We start from the raw sequence: 18,581 nt of genomic DNA, 5'->3' as shown, positions 1-18,581 counted from the left end.
GTGCAAACAGCCACGTGTGTGTCTGTTTGCCACAAAACGCGTCAAGCCAAGCTCATGTTTTTTAGGTGAAGCCAGATAGAAAAACATCAAGGAGATATGTGACTAATAAAAGTTTATACTTTAATCTGCCTGGTTGGTGCTCCATGCTAAGGACTCATAAGGAGAGACTGTGACACCTATCTGGGGGTGGATTGTAAGAGTGATCAGTGAGTGCTCCTGCTTTTGTTAATCAGTCCTATTAAACCCACTGCCTGGTTGCTAAGGTAAGTTGCACCCTAGCAACCAGACAGCTCTTGAAATCCCAAACAGAGATGTTGAATAAAAAGCTAAATAACTAATAAAAATGTCTGATATTGAACAGCTATGCCAAGAAGTTAGGAAACTGAGTGTAGCTCTGTATGTTGTCTTATTAAATGATGAAAGAATCTGTCCCATCAATGGGCATTTATATCTGTGCAACAGATTTTTTTTCACCAGTTTGCAGCAAACCCTTGTTTTAGGTAGTGCTTATGTTCCGTGTTTTTCCGCATGACAATACAGTATAAACACAGCTTGTTATACTCACAGAACATTCTGTGTGTTTGTATTTATACATGCAAGCACGCTATTGCTCTTTAAAGGGTACGTTTTCTCTTAAAACATTTAACACACTGACAAGGAGCCAACATAAAAAGTATCTGTAACAAGGTTATAGAAGTAGGTGAACTGTCTGAGTACACAATTTTACAAATAAAAATGTATATCCCTATCAGAATTGACACAGTCTGAAATAGCCTGCAAGAACAATGCTCAGTCCTTCAGTAATATCCATAAAAAGACTTCAATATCGAGCTGAAATATAAGGATATTGTGCAACCTTGCTACATAGGTGCTAAAGAGATTTATGGTGATTCCATGAAAATCCATCTCAAAAATCCAATTTCACAAGAGCAATAAAAATGCCAACTCTGAACGTAAATAACCCCAGCCCCTGGTAACATGCGGATAATTACAACCAGCGTTCTACTGTACAAAGGTAAGCGACTAAATCATGCAAAATTCTTATTGCTACTGAAGGTATAACAAGGTATGGCTTTGTTTGCATCAAGAACAACATACTGTGCTTTCTGGATTCCAGTCACAGAGGTATTTCAGGTTTCTCCTTAATGTTGCACCTAATCTAGTTGAAATGAATGCTACCATAAAGCTGAGCTCTTATTGCTTCCTTGGTTGAAGTCTTTGTTCTGTGACACCATGCATACATGGAAGAGGCTCCTAAAAAAACCTCCAATACTACTTGTTCACCATTTATACATTCTCTTACTTCCTAATATATAGAAATACTTAACATTAAAAGAAGAGCATGCATTTGCCTAGAAGAACCCCTTCGCCGGGGCACATTTACAAATAGGTCCTTAATAAAAAGGTGCAGTGTATCCACCCCACAATATCAACACAAAGTCAATGAGATGATATTAGGGGTTCTATTTGAAAGGAAAAAGGCTAGTGGATTTTTTTTTCTTAGTCCAGTATTCACAATCATTTCTAAAATCTAGTGGTTTCATTAAAAGCACAGCTTACAAAAGCATAACACATCAAACAGGCTGTTTTTAGGTCCGGTGCTGCCTTAGGCACTAAACCTTAGCCTGTCCCCCTTCACCAGCGGTTAGCACATACGCAGGCAGCCTGTCTGTCCTGTGCTTATCACTGGGAAAGAAGGTTCCCCCAGCTCTGCCTTCCAAATAGTTTTATTTACCATATAGGCACCTAGGGGCTACCCCCCTAAACATGGACCCACAGTACCTACATGGCAGATATGATCCTGCCAACCACTGTATTTTAACTCAACCTCAGATCGTCTTTCTAGCAATACCATGTATTACTACAGCCTATGCAATCCATGCTTGAATATGTACTTGTGTCAATACTCTGTAAGAATTCTTACAGTTTCCCGGCAATTCCCCATTTGATTTCATGCAGCTGTTTTTCTGATTCAATGTTTTAAAAATATATATATATTTCAATACCTTTATTTTAAAATGTCCCTAATATCTGCTATATCAGATATACCCTATATACAAAGCAAGTGCCTATTATTTAAAGACTATAAATGCAGCAAGAGAAATCAGCGGCTGCTGGCAGAGCTTCTTCTGGACTAATAAGGAACACTGCACCTTTTTTTTTCTTTAAATTTGGTAGCAATAAATTGTTTTTACTCAAAAAACAGTTACAAAAAAAAAACGTTAATCTCATGCACAGATCCTAAAGTGGCACTACAATTTGCTACATAGCACTAATGCTTTTTATGGAACTATACACATCTCAAAATGGAAGACATTGGTGATTTTGTTGTTCTCAGACAACTTGTAACATTTTGTTCACAAGTAGTAAAATATACATATGTACGGCAATATTGCACATCCCCAGTAATGAAAATAAAAAAAAAAAAGCCTCTACAAGAGAGGATTCAAGGCAATGTGGAGAAATAGCTCTGTGATGAATACAACCGATTACCTTTGGAGTTTGGGTAAATACCTGGTTTTGGTTCCAGAAAAAAAGTAAGTACAAAATAAAATATTACTGTGATTTTCAAACACAGGTTCACCCATTCCAAATTGTTCTTCAGCAGTTATGAGAAGGGGTAATAAAGAACTCAACGCCCCTTAAAATGTACCTGCCGTAGCAAAGCAGTGCTATGATTGATGCAATTAATCCCCTATAAGCAAAGTTCCCAACTTAATTTTCAAATGGACAGCAGTATGAATTTTGTCCATTATAAATAATATAATTTAGTTTGAGCCTTTCACTTTTATACCTCTTGAAGAGTCAATTTGGCCTAAAAGTTGTAGAACTGTATTTTCTAGGATTAACCCCTCAGAATACAATTGATGCAAATATCCACTTTGGAACATTGTGGCACACTATAGGGATACTTCTAGTCACAAAGCACCCATGATTTCAAGAAGGTTGGCTGATATACAACTGAAAAATTGCTTCTCCACCACATAATGCTAAAACTCCACATTACCCAACAAAAATTGCAAAAACTACTGCATTTACACAATTCCCTTGTTCTCTCCCCGAGGGAATCAAATCGAAGTTTTTCAATAAACTATAAAAAGAGCCTGTTATAATCTCTTCATAATACTAAAATAACCCAACCACCTGACTAAAAATGATCCTTACAAATACATGCACCAAAACCCATATTCTGTATATCTATTTATAATAATAATTGTAAAAAAAAAAAGCTCAGACTCTCGGCTCCCATTTAATACATACCTAATATGCAAAGATGAATCTGAAGAAAGAATTCAAAGGATGAAATCAAAAAGTTGTTGAAAGAAAAAACTTCTCTTAAAATATTAATCTTTCAGTGACGAGCAGAAATATATATTTTTTTTTGTAGGGGACATATTTTGACATAAGCTGTCTAATTTCCCTCAGGAACTCATTTGTTTTTGTAGAAGTTTCCAAACAGTCACGAAAGTTGACGCTGCAAGGACCAGTAGATTTCTCCAGCCATCTTCATGAAAGATAAAGTTGTGCATGAAATTAAGTGCATCTGTAAACAACGGGAGTTTTTTCTTTTGATCTGAGGTCTCTGATGTAGAATAGCACACAACTGCGATGTCCTGAATACATTACCTTCATAAAAAAGTGGAAACATTGCAAGTCCGTATGGTCCAAATCCCATGGTTAGAAAAGGACTGGAAACGGAGGAAAAAAAATGCTTCATGAAATGCGAAGTTGAGTGAAAATGGGAAATGGAAGATCTTGTGGCCCAACCCTGAAGCTGACTGAAGTAAAAACTCCATTTTTCTCACAGTTCCTTTTCATGGTAAAATAGCATTATTATATACATCAAGGAGGTTTTCTTTCCTATTATATCTGCTTCTATTAAAAGGGGCGACGTGTAGGAATCTAGAAAGGACACTGCAAATGAATAAGACTTTAGATTCATATTCATATTGTCGTTCCTCAACGATAAAAGCAAAATGGACTTTTCAAAACAAAAAAAATGGATTGTAATTGGCATGACATAATTGTGCATTCAGTGGTAAAGCTGCACAATCTGTAATATTTGGTACATGATACTTGGCTTTCAGTTTCAAGACCTCATTTTAGCCTGTCAAATGAGACAAGGGGCCACGTTCCATTTCCACTAAGGAAGGGCTTCATAGCTGCCTTCAGTTCATTTAATGAGCAGGTACCTAAATAAATAGAGGAGAAAGAACAGAATTCAGGTTGGTTGTAGTATTAAGAAGTAAATAAAGTGAAGCAGTACAGGGCTGAACAACAGAAAAGCCCACATACGGATTGTATACAAATTCTGACCAATACAGGTAAGTAAAGAGAGCCCTGTTAATTACTATTCTAAAGATCCACTGTCACCATTTTTGGGTGGGGTTTTAGAACATGATAAACTGATACGTCTATCTGCTTTGATAATTGTGTTTGTTTCTCTCCTGACTCTGACAGTTGGGGAAATGTTGCCTGTAATTTACATTCTGCATAAATATATACTCTTTAAAGACAACTTAAAGGAACAGTAACACCAAAAAATGAAAGTGTATAAAAGTAATAACAATATAATGTACTGTTGCCCTGCATTGCTACAGCTGGTGTGTTTGTCTCAGAAAGACTACTATAGTTTATATAAGTAAGCTGCTGTGTAGCCATGGGGGCAGCCATTCAAAGGAGAAAAGGCACAGGTTACTTAGCAGATAACAGATAAACCCCCATTATATGGGGCTTATCTACTAGTTATCTGCTATGTAACCTGTGCCTTTTCTCCTTTTTTCCAGCTTGAATGGCTGCCCTCATGGCTACACAGCAGTTTATTTATATAGTAGCTTTTCTGTAGCAAAAACACCAGTTTTTTTTTGCAGAGCAACAGCACATTATATTTTAATTACTTTAAAACACTTGAATTTTTTGATGTTACTGTTCCTTTAAGCTTGTCATACACAGGATGAAACCAGGTACCCCTACAGACGAATTTGGTAGCTTATATTGGCAGATGTACTAAGGCCAAACTGATGACCTGCACAACCGTAATCTGGCCAGTTATCTATTAATTAATTAGTTTTAAAAATCCTGTCTGGAGAGGATTGACGTAATGCACAGGCCTATACTGGCCTACTAAATTAGGCAAAAATTTACCAGCTGATCTTTTTATGTGTATGCCGAACTTAAAGGGGTTGTTCACCTTTAAATTAACTTTTAGTATGATGTAGAGAGTGCTATTCTGAAAGAGTTTGCCGCTGGGGTCAGCACCCCCCATTGGAAAACTGGAAAGTAAGAACAGGGAGGCTAATAATTCAAAAACCACCCGATCCCAACCCTAACCCGGCACCTTTCTTTTTAGACCGCCCCATCTCTGACATCACAAAGAGGGCAGACACGTGCCTATAAATATAGGTTGCTGGATGCGGAAGCCAGGCAAAGGAAGGTCAAAGCGGGAAGGGTGCAAGTGATCGCTCAGCAGGAACCTGCCCACCTGACCCACGGGTTTAAGGCCAGCCCGCATATCACTACTGGACTGAACAGAAAATTTGAGGGAGGATGATTGAAAGATAATATAAGAAGAAAGCTTTTGCAAAAAAAGGTGGCAAAAAAATGCACCAGATAATACAATAAGGACTAATATGTAGGAACAAACATGTATTAATCCTCAAATACAGCTTGGAATATATCAATGATAACATGCTTTGCAGCCCAGATGCATGCATCTGGGCTGTCTATAAATATTTAGTGGAAAATTACCAGAGGCACTGCCTAATATTCTGAATTTGCTTTATTTTTTCAATATTCAAGGGACTTAATCAGATCTGTTGTTTTGAACTGGTTGGATTTCTTATATAATTTGTTTTTATGCTCATGCATATAATTTAGCCCACACATTAACTTAGCATATTGTTACATTTATTAGTGTTCACCTGGTGGCATAACATAGAATCAAATATTACTGAAAGCATCCCTGCCAACAAACACCCTCTTGATATGTCCTACAAATTTAAAGTTGACCATACTTGCCTCCATATGTAATAAAAGGCACTAAGTTTGCCCAGTAGCAGTAACCCATAGCAACCAATAAGATGTATGCTTTTAAAGAGGTGACCAGTAAATTCTACTTGCTTATTGGTTGCTATGGGTTACTGCTCTTGGGCAAACTTTTATTACATAACCCCTTTGGTCAGGAAGTGTTTGGTCAATTTCAACCACACTGCCCAACTACAGCTGCATGCATAGCAAGTAAGGGGACTTCATCTTGTGACCGAGAATTCTGTCCTGATGGTAAATTTCATGTTCCAGTTATTTCACCTGAACAGACAGCATGCAGGATAGATAATACAAATGTCAAATCTGGATATGTATGTCTAACTTAGTCATTACATAAGCTGTTTTGGTACAGCAGAAGAACCTTTCGTTTAGAAAGGCAAACATGCAGGGGAAGATATGGTAAAAATAGAGTTTTAGTTATTCAAATCTTGAACGGCAAAAAATATTATGCAGAAAAAAACAAGGGTTAAAAAAAGGAAAAAAAAAAAAAAAAAAATAACAGCACAAGTATTTTTGGGGAAACAAAATGCTTGGTTTGCCAGGCAGTGGGAAGTATGGAATCAGATCCTTCTTTTCATGAGAGAAAATGTTGGCAGCAGACCTGGGAGCTATGCTGTGTGACATGTATCTGGCAAGCAACTAATCCAATATTTGTAAGCTCTTTGTGAGATGCCAAACAAATATTTTCTTTGCAGCTCCAAAGAACTGGAATTGGTGAATTGCAGGTTCAACATATTCATTAGGCTCTGTAAAACTATAATATTTCCAAATCCCTAAAGAACATTTCGAATTAAAGCAATGAAAAAGCATAAAGAGTTAAATATCGGACATGGAAGGCTAAACATGGATACAGGCCGGTAATTCAGATCACTGGAAGGGATTAGCATAACTGTTTTTCTGAACTCCTCGGCCATCTCAAAGACAAAGGAATTGCTTGCTGGAAAAGGCAGCAGCAATAAAAAAAAAAACAAAGGCAGTGTATCTGCATTTTCAGCATGAAGCTCTGCAGTAGGCAGCCAACGACAGCTTTGTGCTGGAATGATGGATTACCTGTGAGCGGAGCAGCTACATTACTGTCTAATAGACTACAGCGCTCATTGTTCATAGGCTGGAAAGTCTCTGCTATCAGCAAATGCAGGGGAGGCACCGTCACCATCGCTAGTTAATGTGCTGCCGGATAGGCCTGCAATATAAAAGCAGTTCAGGTTGGTAAGAGTGTTTACAATGGGGGTGCCCATTACCTAATACATGTTAAACTATCCTGCAATCAATATGGATAAGCTTCTTACAAGCAGCTTTATTAACTAATAATTAAAACCAATTACATACACAGAAAAATCATGATAGCCAAACACCTGAGATACAAATCAACTCTGCATTATATGGCTTAATTTGCTGAGCAGATCGCTTAGCTTCCTTGCTGCCTGCCTTTTGTGCCTGGGAAAATGATACTGCATGCTCCCATGCTGTGAAGCCGGCACATCTCAGAAGAGGTTAAGCTTAAACGATTGTCTCGCTACAGGTAAACATTCTGTGCCCTCTGCAAAGCTCCATCATAAAGCGCCCGTGCTGCAGGGTGCTAAATCTGGCTCGCTCACCAGAGTATTGTGCGGGGCCCCGGAGTCATCTGATCTTCCCCTGACCTTCAAAACGCTGCAGCGAACATCTGCAGGATCAATCAACGTCGGGGCCAGAAGCTTGCGGGAGCTCTGGGATCATCCATGTAGACATTGTATCGTGCTGCTCTTCTCCTTGTGCAGGGAGGGTAGAACGGCTTCCAGTCAACTGTGGCTGCAGAGGAACAGACACTATATAACTAGGCCATTGGTAGGAAAATGCACAATAAAGGGGAAGGAAAGGTATAATCACTGGGGGGTGCCAGTAGAAGCCTGCACTGGCCCGGGGTATCTGCAAGCAAGTTATCCTCTTCTTTCTTCTGTCTTTGCGCCGCTTCCTCATTTGAGTGAAAAGCCAAACTTTAAAGGAGAAGGAAAGGCTAAGTCACTTGGGGGTGCAAAAATTTTAGGTACCCCCAACTGACTTAAATCGCTTACCTTGTACCCCGGTCTGGTGCCCGTTAGGAGAAAACCACACCAGCTCGGGGTAGCTGCCACAAGTGACATCTGGCAGAAGGCACAATGATTGTTACATAAAGTTGTAAAGAAAAGAGCAATAAATTCACGAAAAAGTGTTGAAGCTTCCATTAAACCTGATTTCAAAGAGATTCCGCACTCACAGGACTTATAGAATTAATCTGGTGTTTATAAAATTCCCAGTGTTTGCAGCCGTGCATGCAATAAGCAGTACCTTTACCCTTCTGTCGTATAGCAATATAGAATATTAAAGTTGTTATATTATTACCACTGTTATATTAAAGCAATCAGATTGCAATGCCTTCTGTTAAGCGCACCCAAACACAGGCACCAGCCCAGTATCAATAGTGTATATAACACATTTATTATATATCTGTAAAGATTTTAGAGTTGTTTGCAATATATAACTGCTACTAAATGTAGTATTTGCCCCTTTCTATATTCTACACTGCTGGTTCTGAAGCTTGGAACAATGTGGCAGAAGGCGGCTGAGAAGCAGAATGCAAGGTACTGTGGGTACTGAAGTTTTGGCTGGTCCCAAAGTCAGAACCAGCAGCACAAAGGGGCAAAACTCAGTTATATTTCTGAATAACTTTTAAAGCACTGAACATTGTTTTGAACTGATGTATATCCAAAGCCTGTAGAGAATTGTATTTTCTTTTGTTACGTAAAAAAATATTTTGGGCGTAGTACCACTTTCAATAAACAAAGATTACCAAAAAAATAGAACAAATGCATTTTGTTTAAGAAGACCACTGTCTACATCATATTTTCAAGACAAACAGAATATTCCTTCTCAACATTCATACAAATACAGAAGAGCTGACTGCTGGGCACAAGAGAAGTACATACATCATTACCATTGACTGGTCAATAATACATATGGCTACCTATAAAATACTACATTAATAAACCTCTTTTCTGAAGACAAACAAAAGCAACTAATAATATGGCAGCACAACCATATTCCAAACCTGACACCCCAAACAAACACGCTAATCATATATAGGCTATGAACACAAAATTAGCTAATAAGAAATAAAATGAATCTTTTAATTATTACATTAACATTAGAGCAATATATTTATGTGCCTACAGCTGAGAGTGCATTTTAACCAAGTCAAAAGCCAAGCTACAATAATACACATTAGGAATGCCTTAAGTACACAGCTCCTCCAGCTGTTATGGTACCAGAACTCTCTGCTGTTTGTTTTGGGTTCCAGGAATTCAGAGAGTTGAAGTAAAATAATCATAGTAAAATAACAATTATAGTAAATCATAAAGAGCTGTGAGTCTGACATCCTGGTTCTGCAGTAATGTGTAGCCTGAATAATAGCCTATCATCAGTCGAGGTCCTTTATGTTGCGGACAAAGCGTTGATGCCAGAGATGTATGAACATTCTGCAACTGTCTCTGCCACCGTATTGCAGCAGACACTCCCATTAACAGCACTGTGGGTCAGCGCTGCCACCAATTTCAATTGATGAGCATCATGTATTAGCGTGGACAATATTTGTTCATTTCCAACTATTAAACCTGCTCTAGACTTAATTATTGCTGGGGTTCTGCATTACACTTGTCTGGTGCAAAACTGCAGTTGCAAGTACAAAACTTCCCTGACCCCCTCATTAAGCATATGATACATCATGCCTGTGGGTTTCATTGCCAAACCAGAACAAGGCCTCTTTCTTGTACCTTTAAACATGCCCAGACTGGCAATCTGTGGGTTCTGGCAAATGCCAGAGGGGCTGCTGTAAGACACTCACTATTTATTGGGCTGGTGGGGGGCTGTTTGGCTTTGTGTATTTAAAATGCAAGGGCCAATTTTGATGTCCAAACCAGACCTGCTATTAAATATCAATATGTAAAGCACCCAAGGAAATCCAATGTGACCAGCACATCACATATTTTCATAATTCAAGGTTGAATTAAAAAAAATCTCCTGGCAATTCAGTGATGCTAATCCCTCATACTGTATTGTCATTTGTACGGTTATCTATTATTTTACACCCCAAGGGGCCATTTGATTCAGGATAACCTAAGGCGACCCAACTGATGTCCAGCCCAATACATGTGGGTGTGGGATAGGTCCTATTAACAAAAGTTTGGGGGTGAGGGAGACCCTAAAACTCTAGGTTGTAGGGTCTCCCTCACCCCCAAACTTTTGTTAGTAGGACCTATCCCACACCCACATGCATTGGTCTGGACATCAGTCCTACTTGCACCACTGCATGCATGTGTGCTTTACTGTAACCTTATGAAGATAAAGGGAAAGTTACACCTACTTGTGAAATAAATAAATAAATATACATAAATATCAGGTGACCCCCTAAGAGAACCTGACGACTCGTTGGTACCCAATACAGAGTGTAAGAGAGCCTGACGACTCCTTGGTACCCAATACAGAGTGTAAGAGAGCCTGCCGACTCCTTGGTACCAATACAGAGTGTAAGAGAACCTGCCGACTCCTTGGTACCAATACAGAGTGTAAGAGAACCTGCCGACTCCTTGGTACCCAATACAGAGTGTAAGAGAGCCTGCCGACTCCTTGGTACCCAATACAGAGTGTAAGAGAACCTGCCGACTCCTTGGTACCCAATACAGAGTGTAAGAGAGCCTGCCGACTCCTTGGTACCCAATACAGAGTGTAAGAGAACCTGCCGACTCCTTGGTACCCAATACAGAGTGTAAGAGAACCTGCCGACTCCTTGGTACCCAATACAGAGTGTAAGAGAACCTGCCGACTCCTTGGTACCAATACAGAGTGTAAGAGAACCTGCCGACTCCTTGGTACCAATACAGAGTGTAAGAGAACCTGCCGACTCCTTGGTACCCAATACAGAGTGTAAGAGAACCTGCCGACTCCTTGGTACCAATACAGAGTGTAAGAGAACCTGCCGACTCCTTGGTACCCAATAGAGAGTGTAAGAGAGCCTGCCGACTCCTTGGTACCAATACAGAGTGTAAGAGAGCCTGCCGACTCCTTGGTACCAATACAGAGTGTAAGAGAGCCTGCCGACTCCTTGGTACCAATACAGAGTGTAAGAGAACCTGCCGACTCCTTGGTACCCAATACAGAGTGTAAGAGAGCCTGCCGACTCCTTGGTACCAATACAGAGTGTAAGAGAGCCTGCCGACTCCTTGGTACCAATACAGAGTGTAAGAGAGCCTGCCGACTCCTTGGTACCAATACAGAGTGTAAGAGAGCCTGCCGACTCCTTGGTACCAATACAGAGTGTAAGAGAACCTGCCGACTCCTTGGTACCCAATACAGAGTGTAAGAGAACCTGCCGACTCCTTGGTACCAATACAGAGTGTAAGAGAACCTGCCGACTCCTTGGTACCCAATACAGAGTGTAAGAGAACCTGCCGACTCCTTGGTACCCAATACAGAGTGTAAGAGAACCTGCCGACTCCTTGGTACCAATACAGAGTGTAAGAGAACCTGCCGACTCCTTGGTACCAATACAGAGTGTAAGAGAACCTGCCGACTCCTTGGTACCAATACAGAGTGTAAGAGAGCCTGCCGACTCCTTGGTACCAATACAGAGTGTAAGAGAGCCTGCCGACTCCTTGGTACCAATACAGAGTGTAAGAGAACCTGCCGACTCCTTGGTACCAATACAGAGTGTAAGAGAGCCTGCCGACTCCTTGGTACCAATACAGAGTGTAAGAGAGCCTGCCGACTCCTTGGTACCAATACAGAGTGTAAGAGAACCTGCCGACTCCTTGGTACCAATACAGAGTGTAAGAGAACCTGCCGACTCCTTGGTACCAATACAGAGTGTAAGAGAGCCTGCCGACTCCTTGGTACCAATACAGAGTGTAAGAGAACCTGCCGACTCCTTGGTACCAATACAGAGTGTAAGAGAACCTGCCGACTCCTTGGTACCAATACAGAGTGTAAGAGAACCTGCCGACTCCTTGGTACCAATACAGAGTGTAAGTGAACCTGCCGACTCCTTGGTACCAATACAGAGTGTAAGAGAGCCTGCCGACTCCTTGGTACCAATACAGAGTGTAAGAGAGCCTGCCGACTCCTTGGTACCAATACAGAGTGTAAGAGAGCCTGCCGACTCCTTGGTACCAATACAGAGTGTAAGAGAGCCTGCCGACTCCTTGGTACCCAATACAGAGTGTAAGAGAGCCTGCCGACTCCTTGGTACCCAATACAGAGTGTAAGAGAACCTGCCGACTCCTTGGTACCAATACAGAGTGTAAGAGAGCCTGCCGACTCCTTGGTACCAATACAGAGTGTAAGAGAGCCTGCCGACTCCTTGGTACCCAATACAGAGTGTAAGAGAGCCTGCCGACTCCTTGGTACCCAATACAGAGTGTAAGAGAACCTGCCGACTCCTTGGTACCCAATACAGAGTGTAAGAGAGCCTGCCGACTCCTTGGTACCCAATACAGAGTGTAAGAGAACCTGCCGACTCCTTGGTACCCAATACAGAGTGTAAGAGAGCCTGCCGACTCCTTGGTACCCAATACAGAGTGTAAGAGAGCCTGCCGACTCCTTGGTACCAATACAGAGTGTAAGAGAGCCTGCAGCCCTTGTACGTAAGAAGTATAGTTTCGCCCACGTTGTTCAGCTCTAATTATGAATGAACTGCATTACCCAGCATCCTTTGTAATCCAACAACAGCAGCAGCAGCAGCAGCAGCAGGAAGTGCTATTTAGCACGCAGACCCAGTGAATAAATGACTGCTGGCTTAAACGACCCTTTGCCCTTAGAAGAGAACCATAGAGGCGCACTATACACAAAACTGTAGTCGCTGAAAAGCATATTGCAACCCCCCTCCCGTTTTCCCTTCAAGACTTACCGTACCTGCCGTGTTCATGTCCCGGGATTCCCGGGCCCAGCAGGGCCTCTTCGCCTCTCCACCTCTTCACGCCGCCATCTTCCACCCTTTCACTCGCTGCTCAGACAGACAGCGCGACGCAGCCGCCAGGCCACGCCCACACCCCAGTAAGGCCCGCAAAGCTTTCAATCAGAAAATCGCCGTTGCCTTCTTTGACCGCCCATTGTCAGCCGAGTACGCCAATTGGCTTAAAGTGATATTGTCTCCGCCTTCTTGACCAATCATACGACTCCCTGCACTGTGGTCGCAGTGTAGATTCCTATAATTAATTAAACCAAAGTTCTTGATACATTTTATCAAGCACAGGGCTGGCTGTAGTATGGGTTTTAGGTCGGTGCTGCAGAAGCATAGGTAAGGGCCTCAGTAGAAGGCAGTGGCTACTGATAATCTGCAAATCAAAATAGGATTTGGCATTTCAAGTACACAGAGGCCCAAAAAGGTAAAGCTTAATTACCAAAATGTCAGGCACCCCCAGTGATTGTAATAACAAAGCTGAAACCCCCAGCCAGTGCTCCTGTTAGGAGATAGTGCAGGGATCTGGGTGTATGGGAGCTAACAATTCTTCTCCCTGCTTCGGCCTTTGCGCATGTGCAATAAAGTGAACAGCCGACTAACAAAAAAGCCAGCTTATTCACCAGGGGTGTTTTTAGGTCCGGTGCTTCACTAAAACGCGCCGCCCTAGGCACTGGTTGCCTTATTATATTTTACGTCTCTGTTTTTCGCTCAACTGCACATGCGTTGGCCCTGGGATTCAGAAGAAAGAAGACTGAAGGAAGGGGAACATTCGCTCAAATACACCATGGTCCAGTGCAGTTTACTCCCAACAGGAGCGTTGGCCAGGGGTATCAAGTAAACGATTACAATGACAGGGAGCGCCTAACATTTGGCACCCCCCAGTGATTTAGCATTTCCTTGTCCTTTAGGGCCGTGACACACACGGAGATTTGTCGCGGGCAACTAATCTCCCCGCAATGCCATCCCACCGGCTAGAATATAAATGGCCTATGCGGCTCCAATTTGCCTAAGCAGCCAAAGTTTCCTCTCAAGGTGACTTCGGCAAATCGCGGCGCTGTGTATGCCATCCCACCAGCGATTTACATTCTAGCCGGTGGGATGGCATTGTGGGGAGATTAGTCACCCGCGCCAACAGAGATTTGTCGTGGCGTGACTAATCTCCCTGTGTGTCACGGCCCTTAACAGACCCCAAAATTAGTGACTGTCTATAGCATTTTACAGCAGCCCTGCTGCCATTTACCAGAATCCATAGATTGCCAGTCTGGGCATTTTGTCAGGAAAGATTCTGTTATAGCTTGCCATTGCGTGAGTGCTAGGCTGAGGAGAGCTGTCAGGTAAAAAATAACCAGTGTGCCTTTAGCCTAACCAAAGTAACTATTGTCATATTCTTTATTCTAGAGAAAGTACATATTTCTAGAGGAAGAAGGATAATATTTTCTTTGCTTTATTTAACAGAATGCGTGACTTTCAGCAATATGTTGGAAATGCTGGTTCTGTGAGTCAGTAACATATCTTAGTGGGACATCAAAGCACAATGAATCAGGTGTGGGAACCCTTATCCAGAAAGCTCCAAATTACGCTAAATATTCAGAAATGTTTTTGTTACAGTGAGAGCTGTGAAGTTGTGGAATTCTCTCCCTGAATCAGTTGTGCTGATACATACATGAGATACAAGGGGTTGGATGGCTTTTTAGCAAGTGAGGAAATAGAAGGTTATTATAAATAGCTCTAAGTGCAAGTTGATCCAGGGACTGGTCCAATTGCCATCTTGGAGTCAGGAAGGAATTTATCCCCCTCTGAACCAACTTGGAGAGGTTTCAGTTGTTTAGTTTTTTGCCTTACTCTGGATCTACTAGAAGTTAGGCAGGTTTCATATAGACATAAAAGTTTGAACTTGATGTACTTCAAGTACAGTGTCTTTTTTTTTTCAACCTAGCTTACTGTGTTTCTATGTTATATAAAGGCCTTCTCCCACAGAGCCCATTAAGCTCCAAATTACAGGAAGGCCATCTCCCATAAAGCCAATTTTAAGCAAATATATGTAATTTTTAAAAACATTACCTTTTACTCTGTAGTAAACAGTAGATTGTACTTGATCCTAAGCTGCATGAATTAGTGATGTACAGGTCAGCCCAAAATCCACGGAACCCGCACAGAGGAAGGTTGGGGGCTCACTTCCACCCTCCCTGCCTGCAACCTGCCTCTGCCTGGTTTCTGCCTCCAGCAGCCTATAGTTATAGGCACACACCTGCCCTCTCCCTTTGTGACATCAGAGACAGGTCAGGTCAGCGTTGATAAATACAGGTGCCTTGCTGGGTCAGGCGCAGGTTGTTAGCATCAATCCATATTGGTGGAAAAAAATCCTATTTGGTTTATTTCATTTATTTATAACATTTAAATGTAGTTTAGCAAACGTAAGCTATGATGATCCAACTTACAGGAAGAACCCCTATCCAGAAAATCCCAGGTGCCAAGCATTCTGGATAACAGATCCTATATATGAATAAAACTTCTCTCATATTATATTCCAAAACCTTATCCAATTATATGTGTAAAAGCATACATAATGATATAAATCAGTGCTCTTACATACTTTAACTAGATAGCTGTAGCTATTGTTGTGCCAGATGGGATATTTTTATACTATATGGTCATATTTTTTTATCAGTTGCGAAACTATATACAGTATACAGCAGACCCCACTTACTTAACTTTAAAAAAAAAATCACATATGCCTTAATATCAACAAAGAACATGCCACTAACATCTAATATAATCTAATTTACAACAGGGTACACAATACATGGTACTAGGTATTTGCCCAACTATATTGAGTGTGAGCTATACTATATTATATATATTTATATATACAGATGGTAACAGTAGGCACTCACATGTAATCCATTCAAGTTGGCCTGGGTGCAGTCCAAGAAAAAAAGGGGTATTCAGCGTGTGGTGAAGGTCCGCACAACACAGGACTTAGAAGGTGAAGTAAATTATTTTTATTTGGAGGCTGATGTTTCGGCCTACACAAATATATGTAGATATATACTTATATATTTATTTTTTTATATAGAGAGAGAGGTTCACAACAAACAATGTAAAAAAAAAAAAACAGCTGCCTGGGTACCAGATTAACAAAAAAATAAGAGGAATAAAAGTCTTGGCCATAGGAAGTTTAAATTTTAGTAGTGATGTGTGGGCCGGCCCAAAACCACGGTTCAGGAGGGTTCGGCCCGACTATTGTACAGTTCTTTCGGGTCCCTCCCTTCCGACCTCACTCTACCCAGCTTCCACATCTGGCAGCCTGTATGTATTGGCACATGCCTGCCTGCCTGCCCTGCCCCCCTTTGTGGGGTCACGGATGGGCGGGTCAGGTCCTGTGCATCACTAATGCAAAGCCCTTGCATATGATTAAAGAAATATTTTTGATTTATATGCCAAAGACCTGTGAGTGCAGAACTTTTTTTGCCATTATATTTATATTTTGGTAGCAAACACACATACAATTTTCTAACATTTATATTCTTGCAAGGTAGCTAAATATGTGATAAAATAGAAAAGTTATAGGCTTCTGTACCACTTCCTATGGCCAAGAGTTCTATTCTACTTTGAGCTCCATGTACCACCCAAACTTACCTCCCATGAAACACTTGCAGCCCTTCTGCTTTAGGTCATCCAGGGAGGTGCAATGTGCATACACTACACCAGAGGCTTTGGGGAATAGGGTTGCTGGGAGTTGAAGCAGCACAGGAGTGCTGTAACTAATACAGTTAGCAATAGTTAATATTTAATCAAAACTTCAGTGGCCCTTTATAAAACATTATTTGCAGATATCAAGACCTTACCTCGCATGTGACTTCCATAGCATTATAGGGTCATGAAAACTGTGCTTAAATACAATCTTCTGAATAAAAATGCCATTACATTTTTGTTGCTGGAAGACATTGCAGGACCTGAAGTTACAGGTTTGTTACATTTTAATAAAATAGTTTTATTGTCTTGTCCTTGAACATTTTTTTGTTTACAAGACAAACTAATTATGTGTACAGGGCAAAGGCAAATGTTTAACTATGTACTCTGAATGGAGATTAGGCAAAGGCAGGCCTCCTAAATGATTGTATTTTAACTATGTATGGAAGAAGAGGACCTGCTATTATATTTCATTGAATTACAAAATTGAAAATATATGCTAACATTTATTCCATAAAATGAAACAATTTTTTTCATATATTAAAAGGGAGACATATGTGGATTATAATTTATCAAAGTGTGAAAATCTCCCCACAGAGAAACAGCACAGATCATCCACTGCCATCTATGAAGACTTTCAGTTAACCACGGCATCAATACCCCAAACCCAATTTTTGGCCAGGCCTTTCGGTGGGCACCATACACAGCTTTTGTTGGCCCTTGTATGGCCACCTGAAAAGTAACACTTATCTTCAGATTTACATTTTTGTCTTGCAAACTCTACCATTTAGTAAAGGGGATACTAATGTTTAGACTCGCCCATCAATTAATTGGGGTACACAAGCGCACTTAGCACTAATTTAACATGCTCCACAAGCAATGGAGAGTCATATGGCACCGAGGGTGTTACCTTATTGTTCTGGATCGTCAGTTGCAGTTTGTTGCCATAGAAGTCAGTAGACCAGATGCCTTTATCACTCTTGGCTAATTATAAATGGGGCCAGACCCAGGAAAAGGAGATTTTGTGATTACTCACCGTTAAATCCTTTTCTCTTAGGACGTCTGTGGGACACAGGGACCATGGGGTATAGTATCTACCAGCAGGAGGCAGGACACTAGAGAGGAAGAAGCCCCTCCTCCCTGATACTATACCCCCCGTCACTTCCTTAGTGAGCCAGTTTTGTCAACCATATAATGGATTAACAAATAACAGAGTAACAGAATAACCGAATACTTAATTATAATAAAAGCAGAATAACCTTTCCAGAAGGACCGCTTCCGGGGGGGAAGCCCTGTGTCCCACAGACGTCCTAAGAGAAAAGGATTTAACGGTGAGTAATCACAAAATCTCCTTTTCTCTTACAGGTGTCTGTGGGACACAGGGACCATGGGGACATACCAAAGCTGTCCCAGTAAAGAAGGGTGGGAGAAGCGAGTTCAGGCCACTGCGGCTTGCAGTACCTTTCTCCCGAAGTGGGCGTCAGATGCCGCAAAAACCTCAAATCTGTAAGGCTAGGAGCTGACAGACTGACCTGGGCTGGAGCGCTGGAACACTGGAGTGACAGGACCGGACAGCTTCTGCACTAAGAGGTTAGGCAGGGAATTTCTGTATGGCCCGCTCCTTAGGAGTCTTACTGGCCCCGGTGCCTGAATCCCACGTAGGGGGGAGCCTGTGGAGGGAACTCTGGAGAGGCCCTATAGGACAACCCCTGGTGCCAGAATCTGGCCGTAGAAATCAGATTGGAGCTGTGAAGATCCTGTCTCCTGAGGACACTAGAAAAAACTGGCTCACTAAGGAAGTGACGGGGGGGGGGGGGGGTATAGTATCAGGGAGGAGGGGCTTCTTCCTCTCTAGTGTCCTGCCTCCTGCTGG

At 41.5% G+C, this 18,581-nt stretch overlaps 1 long non-coding RNA gene across 1 annotated transcript; it reads right to left on the bottom strand.

Moving 5' to 3' along the window:
- Positions 1–411: 411 nt before the first annotated feature.
- LOC105948167 lies at positions 412–13,144 on the bottom strand. Its single transcript, XR_001171575.3, has 4 exons — positions 12,962–13,144; positions 7,644–7,836; positions 7,096–7,228; positions 412–4,193 (listed from the first exon to the last, which is right to left on the bottom strand). It is a non-coding gene; the product is annotated as an uncharacterized LOC105948167 (long non-coding RNA).
- Positions 13,145–18,581: the final 5,437 nt, after the last annotated feature.

This window comes from Xenopus tropicalis, chromosome 8 (assembly GCF_000004195.4).
Source record: "Xenopus tropicalis strain Nigerian chromosome 8, UCB_Xtro_10.0, whole genome shotgun sequence".
Classification (NCBI taxonomy): Eukaryota; Metazoa; Chordata; class Amphibia; order Anura; family Pipidae; genus Xenopus; species Xenopus tropicalis.
The sequence above is the reverse complement of the archived record's forward strand: the minus strand, read 5'-3'. Positions and strand labels throughout refer to the sequence as shown.